The following is a 9,772-nucleotide window of genomic DNA, read 5'->3' on the forward strand; positions in this document are numbered from 1 at the left end:
AAACCCAAAAGTACCTCAGTTCTCTATCTAAATTTCCATTTGAACTTGTTCTGAAATTCAGTTCTTCATGACCTCCATATTTTTTCTAATCACTCAGGATCCAAATATCTCATCTTGTTTTCTTTCTACCACATCTTTTCCTGCCAAATCACAGCTCTGAAAATTTTGTATTCCTTATCCCTACTTTTGCTTCTGTCCTACCAAACATTTCAGGAGAAAGTTGCATGTTTTTGCTGACTAGCTTTATTCTAGTATGTGGGGGAAATGGAGAGATGCTGGTCAAAGGGTATAAACTTTCAGTTATAAGTCGAATAAGTTCTGAAGATCTAATGCACAGCATGGTGACTATAGTTAATAATATTGTATCGTATACTTGACATTTGCTGAGAGTAGATCATAAGCATTCTCATTACACAACCACATGGGCGCTCGCACGGCTTTTTCAGTCTTTATCTATGTAAGATATTTTTGTTTACCTGGAACTGCTGGCTCTAGTATTTGTCATTTTGATCTGTAATTCCTTTCTATTCTCTTACATAGAATAAAACATGCTGTTATAAGAATTAAACAATATATATATTTGGCAAGTATTTCTTTTGACTATAAATCTAACTATTATAATGAAAGGTTAACAATAGATTGAACCAGCTAAATGTCCTTACCTTTTCTCTATATACTTCTGCAAGTCCACTGGTCACCAGAGTTCTTTCCTATGTCTTCACTCTCTAGTTACCCCCTTACTCTCCATTAGAATACTAGGTTCTAGTAACTTCGTTCTGTTTTGTTGCCTATTATTGGCATTTATTTATGTGTCCAGCCTTTAAGATATGTGCTTCCTATTTGACTAGTACCTATTATGGGCACTGTTGTTTAATAAAGTGGAGTGCAAACAGTATGGGTCCTAGGGACACAAACCTTTACTTGTAAACTTATGTGAATTTGGACAATTTGTTTAATATTCCTAAATTGTAGTTTCCTTATTTGAAAAATTGAAAGAAACTTGATATATCAAGGACTTTTATCAGTTTTCTATTGCTATATAGCAATTTTTCACAAAATTACCAACTTAAAATAATACAAACCTATCATCTCACAGTTTCTGTTTTCAGAAGTATGGGCAAAGGTTTACTGGATCTTCTATTCAAGGACTCACCAGGCTAAAATTAAAGAGTCAACCAGGACTACAATTTCACTTGGGGCTTGGAATCCACTTCCAAGATCACAGGTTCGGTTCTATGTGGTGGTTAAGACAGAGATCTCTGCTTTCTTGCGTGCTTGCTGTCAATCAGACACCTATCCTAGCTTCTAGATGCCATGTGCTGTTCCCTCTGCAAAGTCATACTTTGTTCCCTCAAGATCAACATAAAAATCTATCATACTTCAAGTTTCTTTGATCTCTTTTAATAGCTCACCTAATTGAGTCAGGTGCACCCTAATCTGCCTATTGCTTAAATCAAAGCCAAATAATTGGAGATATTAATATGCCTGCAAAAATCTCTTTGGTTATATAAAGTAATGTAATCCTGAGAGTAATATTACATTATATTTCCAAGTCCTTCTTAAGAGAGGGGATAATTCAGAACATGGACACCAGAGAATGGGAATCATCTTAAAATTCTGACTTCTACAGACATTTAATTCATAAAATTACTATGAAGGTTAAATTATAATGCATGTAAAGTACTTGATATTATGTCTGACTCATAGTAGATGTTTAATAACTTTTAACTCTTGTTATCATTATGATTTTACCATCAGCTAATTATCATTATTCCTGAGTCCTTTCTCTATAACCTCTAGGAGAATGGTACTCAACCCATTTTTCCAAACTCAGAACCCTTATTCTACCTTGGTTTCTATATCCTAGATCCTAGTAATCAAAAGACTAGTAAGTTGATTACTGACCTTTTAATTCTCTGGTTTAGATTTTGGTAGCATCTGACTTGTTTTCTTAAAAAACAGCAAACCTGCACATATTCTCATAATGTGAGTAACGCCAAATTTCTATTACATGGTCTAATGAAACATGAACTGCTAGTCAAATACAACCTTATGGCATGAAGTACCACTTGAGCAACTGAAATGATAATCTAGAAAAGAGATTGTAAACTGCTTAAAAGTATGGAATTTTAAGAGTAGGGGAATGAGGCAAACTAGAAGATGGGAGAAACAGGGAAGAGGCAGATAAAACTTTGATTTGCTAGTAGTTAGTCTGAGTGCTTCTTTTGTTTATTTTCAACTTAATGACCCCCTTGAATTGTTTTTGCTCAAATATTAAGGCAAATTGAAATGATTTGTGTTCCTCACTTTTACTTGTAGAAATGAATGAGAAGTTTCTGGGTTTTGAGCTGAAGAAAACAACTTTTCTCTCATTATTTATATCAGGGCAGTTGCAGGTCACAACTGAATGCTTGGCAGGCCACCATTTGAGCCTTTTGATTAATTTTATTGATGAAGTGTTACTTTTAAAACAACTGCTATTATTTTCATGCTCTAAACAGTAAGTGTTGTAATCTAGAGAACAGCCTACAGTAGTCTCATCACTCTATCCTTGACAGTCTTCAGAGGGAAATTCCCAAAGAGAAAACAGGGATTTGTCATATATTTCATCCCATGCACTCAGTAAATTATATGTTTCATGGTTGGTAATGTAAGTGACGTGCTGAGCTTAAGCTAATGAATTTCCATTGGAAACAGCACTGCCACATTTTTTTTCCCTTTATACTAAGCTCTGAGCAGGTGGTATTTTCTAATCATTTATATTCAGTTCATCTGCTGTCATGAGGAAGCGGGATCAGAGATGTGAGCTGTAGCTCGTGTGGTAAAATGAGGATGAATAGAATAAGGTTGTGTATGCTTTGATCAGGAAAACATTTAATTTGGAATCCATGACAACAAAAGTGTGAGGTGGGGCTGGACCCTGTCCTCTGTCATGAAAAAGTAATTCAACAACATCTAGCAAGCCTTAGGCTAGGTTCTTGTCACTATTGAGAAATGATGAATTAAAGCACAGAATAAAGAGTAGCAATGGAAAGCCACTGTCCCTGATTGATAAAACAGTTTTTCTGTGGGTATTGCAAACTGAATTTCCAAAACTGAGCTAAATGTTTGTGTTCACAAAGTGTCATATTTTAATCATTATCATAACCCTTATGTTCCTGATATTGTCTCTTTAACTATTTACCTTCCTCATAGACTAGATCTTTACAGACCATATTACTTTCACTTTTTTTCTCAATTACCTTGTTTAATACTTGAGAGCTGGTATGTGATTTGAATAGAATATACTGAAACAAAAATAAAAATATTGCCCTTTCGCTTTGTTACTGAGGGATTTCAAAGCTACCAAATCCTTAGACTATAATATGCTCAATCATATCCTTGTTTTTAATGTCTGACATTATGTTAGCAGATTAATTCATTGTAAGATACTCTATTACAGCTGTAAATTGAAATTAACAAGGTAGAGTTGTTGATCTTTTGTTAGAATAGCTTTTATAAGTAACAATTTCATTATTCTCGAGAGCTGATTATTGTTCAGGGTATACAAATATCGAATCATTATGTTGCATACCTGAAACCAATATAATTTTACATGTCAATTATATATCAATAAAAAAATGCACTGATAGAGAAATAGAAACAATTTTCTTTTTGGGAGTAAAGCCATTCTACTTTTCTTTTAAATACTTTGGGGAAAAGTTTCACAATTTCAAGGCAAAATTTGAGAATAGGTACAAATATGTTAATTACTGGAATGAGATATTAGGAGAATTAGTTTTCAAGTGGAAAGCCATTCAGGATGCACCAATTTATATGACGGTTACCTGTATTAAAATTATTATTTACCAGCAAAATGTGGGATGTATCAGTCACAATAAAAAAGTTAATCAAGACCATGTTTTATTCATGGTAATTTCTGACTTAATGTTCATTTACTTGTAGAGTGTAAATGAATGAATAAGAGAGAAAAGTAGACTTGATAGGGAGTAAAACTAAGTCCTCCTTGCTATGTGATAAAACTCTGGAACACAAACCCACCAGAGATTAAGACAGATGTACTCTCTGTGACTTTCTACCTTACCAGGAAAATCCAACATATAATAATTTCGCATAGTTCTTAAAGTTTAATGACTTGTTTGCATGGTTACTATAGAAAGACATTTAGGGATGTTAATGAAAAAGACTTTTTTTTTTCTAAAAGCCATTGTAATATCTAAAAAGAATACAAAAACTATGGTTATAATTTTCTACATTGTGTAATGCTAAGCTATTTTACAAGAGAAATTAGCTGCCCATGGATTATTCTCTCTCTCTTCTCTGTCTCTGTCTTTAATATCTGGAAAAATCTCCTCAATGAATAAGAAATTATGAAAGAAAGAAATAATTTCTCTCAACAACATGGAAATTTCTTTTGAGGCTATAAATAGATAAGAAAAAAATTATTACATGCATACCATTCTGTGTAAATAATTATACTTCAAAGTTTGAGGGGACCTGAAGTTAAAGAACATCTAAATCAATGAAATCAGGAAAGGCTTTCCTGAGAACCAAATTATCTTTAAGAATATCACAATGGCAGAAACAGACATTCATGGAAGAAACAAAGAGTAAAAAATAAACGCATTTTGAAAGGCAGGGATAGCATGATAGACACAGTACAGTGAAACTCTGGCTGACAGGAACCCAAGGAACTGTAGCTGCTGAGGAGGCTTTCAAAGAACTACGTGCTATCCACAGGAAAAGGCATTATGTTCTTGTGAAGGTGAGTGAAATACAAAAAGACTTTCTTCAAGATGGTAATAATAAAGCTAATATTTATTGAATGCTTACTTACCAAAAAAATATATGTCTTAACTCACTTCTCACAGCAAACCTATGAGGCAGGTCTTATTGTTAATTCCATTATATAGAAGAAAAATATATCAACACAGAGCAATTTCATAACTTCTCAAAAGACAGAGATGATAAATGATACAGTGGGGATTCAAATCCAAGCAGCCTGACTCAACACCCAATAATAATCACCATGCCATATGCTACTCAAGATAGTTATTTTAGAATTCAGCATAATATCAAGAGGAATAGGTCAAATCTCATTACAATGAAATCAACTTAAAGCTCAGGAAAATCCATGCCCACCCATCAGAAAGAAATAGCCTTTTGGGAGAGGAAAAAACTTTTTTTTTTTACCCTGAATGTGCCACCATCTCCTTCATTAAATTGCTGCTGCATCTTGTCGTGGTGGAGAAATATTCATTCATATCAAGAGCTGCTAAATTGAAAGTAAAGTATGCATCGTTGATGCAAGGAAAAATGCAAGGTGCAAGTACCAGTTAGAAATTCTTAATATAATAACATTGATTCATTCTTTAGACACAGACATATGTAACCAGAAACTAGAAGTGGCAATGAAATATCATGGAGAAAAGGTAATCTCTAGTAGAAAACCTGAACATAAGCACAAAGGAGAACAAAAAGTTGAATGGGGAAAGTTTTCTGAAGAAGAGCCTTTTTTTTTCATGCCCTAAAAGTGTGAACTAAGAAATAATTAGGGGTCTGCTCATTATCTCTATTTTTAGAGAAAAGAATGAGATTATTTAATTCCCTTCTCTGTCATGCAAAACATTTTATTTCAAAGGGATAGCATATTATTTGCCTGGTGTATTCAAGTCATAAATTTCTCCTTTTGAATACTAATAACAATGAAACTTTAAAATGGTATGTTCTCATTTTTATGTTTGAAATTTTGCTTCTTACTTTTAATGACTTTCAAAATAATATAGACAACTTGCTCTGGTCCATTTTTATGCTGTAGTTCATTGATAAAAGTTCTATCCTCTTTCCTTGCTTTATTTCAATTTTCTCAAATTCAACTTTTTTTTTTTTTCTTTCAAAATTCCTTCTATCCAAGAAGGAGTATTGGTTTCTTGTAGGTCAAGGGGAAGATAGCTGGTCTAAAATTATCTTTACAGTATATCTCCCTACCCTCTACTTCCACCCAGAATAATGTCTGTCTGGAGAAGGAACTCAAACAATAACAGGCTCTAGTGTATACAACTGGTACATGAGTGAATGGCAAAAGGATGAGCAGAAGAGTCAGACCTGAACATGAATGAAGATGGATCCTCATAATAGCATATTATCTAGTGCAGAAGTACCAAAGAATTTACTCAAGTACCCCATTAAAGGATCAGTATTTGAATTCCTGTCACTGAAGTAATGCAACCCAAAGAATCGACAGAGAGAAGACTGAGATAGCAAGAAATTAAATGAAGAAACGTTTCCTTCAGTTGCACTCTAATGCAACAAAAAATTCTTGAAGCGCCTTGGGAGAAGAAATATTCTAGAACTAGACCACCTCTCTTACACGTTTGTCAGCGAGGTATATACGCGTACACTGAGCAGTGGCCATTCCAAGCAGCCCACTCTTTCTTAAACCTGCTCTGGATAAACAGAAAGGAAATAGGAAAATCTAGTTCTAATCTAATTCCTTACATTAAACTAAAGCGACCTTATATTTTGGTAATTTCCTCACGATACAGTTACCAATAGAAAAGGAGATTCACAAAAGCATTGTGAAAACACAGAATTGTTTTTCTTGACAGCTGGAAGATTTTTAAATAAGGAACATCAAAATAAAAAAAAAACTGGGTTCCATTTATATTAAAATATAAAACTTTTATGTCTTAAACATATACATGCACAATAAATTTAAAGGTGAATTTATAAACTAGGATAAATCTTTTTGCAATGTACATAGTAGCAGACCCACTGACTTAAGGTAACAATATTTTTGGTAAAGGGGACATATAAATGCAATGAGAATTTTATTTTAAAATAATGGTTCTGGGTTCAATAGATAAATATGTTAGGTAGCTACTCAGACATGAGTAAGGGGGTAACAAAGGTATAGAGGCCCAAGCAAAGAACACCCTATTGGTAGTTATAGAATTCCTCTTGCATTCCCAGAGACAAAGGATAGGATGGCCATAATCTTAGCTGGTATAATCTGGCCACAAATGCCTATGCAGAAGGCACTACATTAATTTACCCACGATCTAATGCTTGTTATACTGTCATTTTAATACTATGTTTATGCCTGGAAGTTCATGAATCTAATCATAACAGACTGAATTCTGGATAAGCACATGTGCAATAGGCAAAGTGTTATACAGTAGCCAGATGTCAATCATTTAAGAACACCTTTGGAACCACCCAACATGGCCCAAATATAATTCAGAGATCTCTACTTTTGGATTGTTGTTTTACAGCTCTTCACTAAAACCGTGTGCCTCCTTGGAGTGTGCTTTGTTTTTCTAAGATATATTTTCAATAAATCTTTTCTAAATCTCACTGATCTGTAATTCTATACTGACTCAATGAGGAAGAACCGAGGAAAAATGCTAATTACACTTCTACACTGTTAATTACTCTTATACCCCATCACCTGCCTTTGGAGAGATACCGAAGTTCAAATCGCCCCAATGCTAACAGATATATTTATAGGAAAAAAGTATCTTTTTCCCAACCTAACACCATGCCCCCCTCAAAAAAGAATTTAAGTATGGGTTATAAATTTAAAAACAAAACAAAACAAAACAAAACAAAACGAACAGGTTTTATCTAAATATTTTTTTAATGTAGAAGAATGTCTTTAAAAGCATGAGTTAGATAAAACTATTTTGAACAAAACAACATAACAAGCATAATATAAAATAAAAAACTGAAAAATTGGCTTACTTTAAAAACAGGAATATCTGACTATCAAAAGATGCCATTAAAACAATGAAAATACAAAAAAAAAACAGAGAGTTTTTGCTTCACACATATCTGACAAAGACTTTATATCTAGAATATATAAAGAACTTGCACAAATCAATAAAAAGCAGACAACCCAATAGAAAAATAAGCAAGAGAAGGAATTATTAACTTTATAAAAATAATAGTCAAAAAGACTAACAAACACATTTAAAAGGCATTTGCTACCTTTAGTCCTGAGGAAAATATATATTAAAATCACAATTCAAGACCAGTTTATAACTACCAGAATGCCTAAACTAAAAACAACTGGCCTTATCATGTATTGTTAAGGCCATGGAACAATTGGAACTTCCTTTCATTTTTGGTGGGAATGTAAATTGGTACAGACATTTTGAAAAACCTGTAACATTAGAAAACAGTGAACATAAGTGTTTCCTACTTACGACTAACTTATGGCTATATATCCTTATTTACATTTACCAAAAGAGTTTTGAAAATATTCATAGCAGCACTGTTTGCAATAGCTAGTAATAATGCATTTATTTTTTAAAAAGTGAAAGAATAAATTAGTTGTGGTATTCTCATACAATGTAACACTATATGGCAGTGAGATTTAATGAACTATGTACTCAACAATCTGAACAAATCTCAGGAGCAAAATGTTTCACAAACAAAATTATTTTACTAAAATAACTTTTTTTTTTACTTAAAAAAGTGGAAAACAGAAAACAATTTAAATATTTAACTATTTAACCAAAGAGTAAATAAATTAGGGTTTTTCCATGGTATCAATGGAATACTATGCATTATTACAATGAAAGCATAGAGCAGGAGTCAGCCCCCTGGCCAAATCCAGTCTGCTGCCAGTTTTGTAAACAAAATTTTATTGGAACACAAGTATGCTCATCCACACACATAGCATCTATAACTACTTGCAGTCCACCATAGCACAGCAGTAACACAGAGCGAATGGCCCACAAAGCCTAAAATGCTTATTATTTGAAACTTTCAAGGAAAAGTTTGCCTACTTTGTCATAGAGGAACAATTAATATTATGAAAATAGTTAAGAATCAATTGAATACACTTACAAAAACATCCAAAATAGTTCTTGCTTTTCATAAACAGATAAATAAAATGAAATAAAATCATAAAATTTCAAAAGTTGACAATACCGAATGCTGGTGAGGATGTGAAACAACCAGAACACATTCTTTGCTGATGGGAATGCAGAATTGCAAATCAACTTTGGGAGACAATTTAATGATTTCTTACAAAACCAAAAATAATTTTCCCATATGATTCAACAATCACATTCCTTGGTATTTACCCAAAAGAGTTTAAAACGTGTCCATACAAAAACCTGCACACAAATGTCTATAGCAACTTTTTTATAATTGCTAAAACTTGAAAGCAAGTTCTTCAGTTAGTGAATGGATAAACAATGTAGTACATACAGACAATAAAATTCTATTCAACCTTAAAAAGAAACGAGCTATCAACCGATGAGAAGATATGGACACAACTTAGATACATGTTACTAAGTGAAAGAAACCAATTTGAAAAGACTGCATACTGCGTAATTCCAACTATAGGACATTCTGTAAAAGACAAAGCTATGGAGACAGTAAAAAGACTGTCACCAGGGTTTTTTTGTGGGGGAGATGTAGGGGTGGGGGTGGTGGAGATGGGAGAATGAATAGGCACAACACAGGATTTTTTAAATGGTGAAAGTACTCTGTATGATACCATAATGATGGATACATGTTACTATACATTATAATGTATAATCTTATATATTTCCAAATCCAAAGAATATACAACCTCAAAATTGAACTATCGTGAAAACTCTGGCGTTTAGTTGATTATGACGTGCCAATGAGGTTTATCAGTTTTACCCTTATGATGAGGGATTGACAATGTGGGAGGCTATGTACTTTTCCTTCAGTTTTGCTGTGAACCTAAAATTGCTCTAAAAAATAATGCTTTAGTAAAAAAAAAAAAAAAAAA

The sequence above is a fragment of the Pteropus vampyrus genome, unplaced genomic scaffold (assembly GCF_000151845.1).
Source record: "Pteropus vampyrus isolate Shadow unplaced genomic scaffold, Pvam_2.0 Scaffold68, whole genome shotgun sequence".
NCBI classification, from domain to species: Eukaryota; Metazoa; Chordata; class Mammalia; order Chiroptera; family Pteropodidae; genus Pteropus; species Pteropus vampyrus.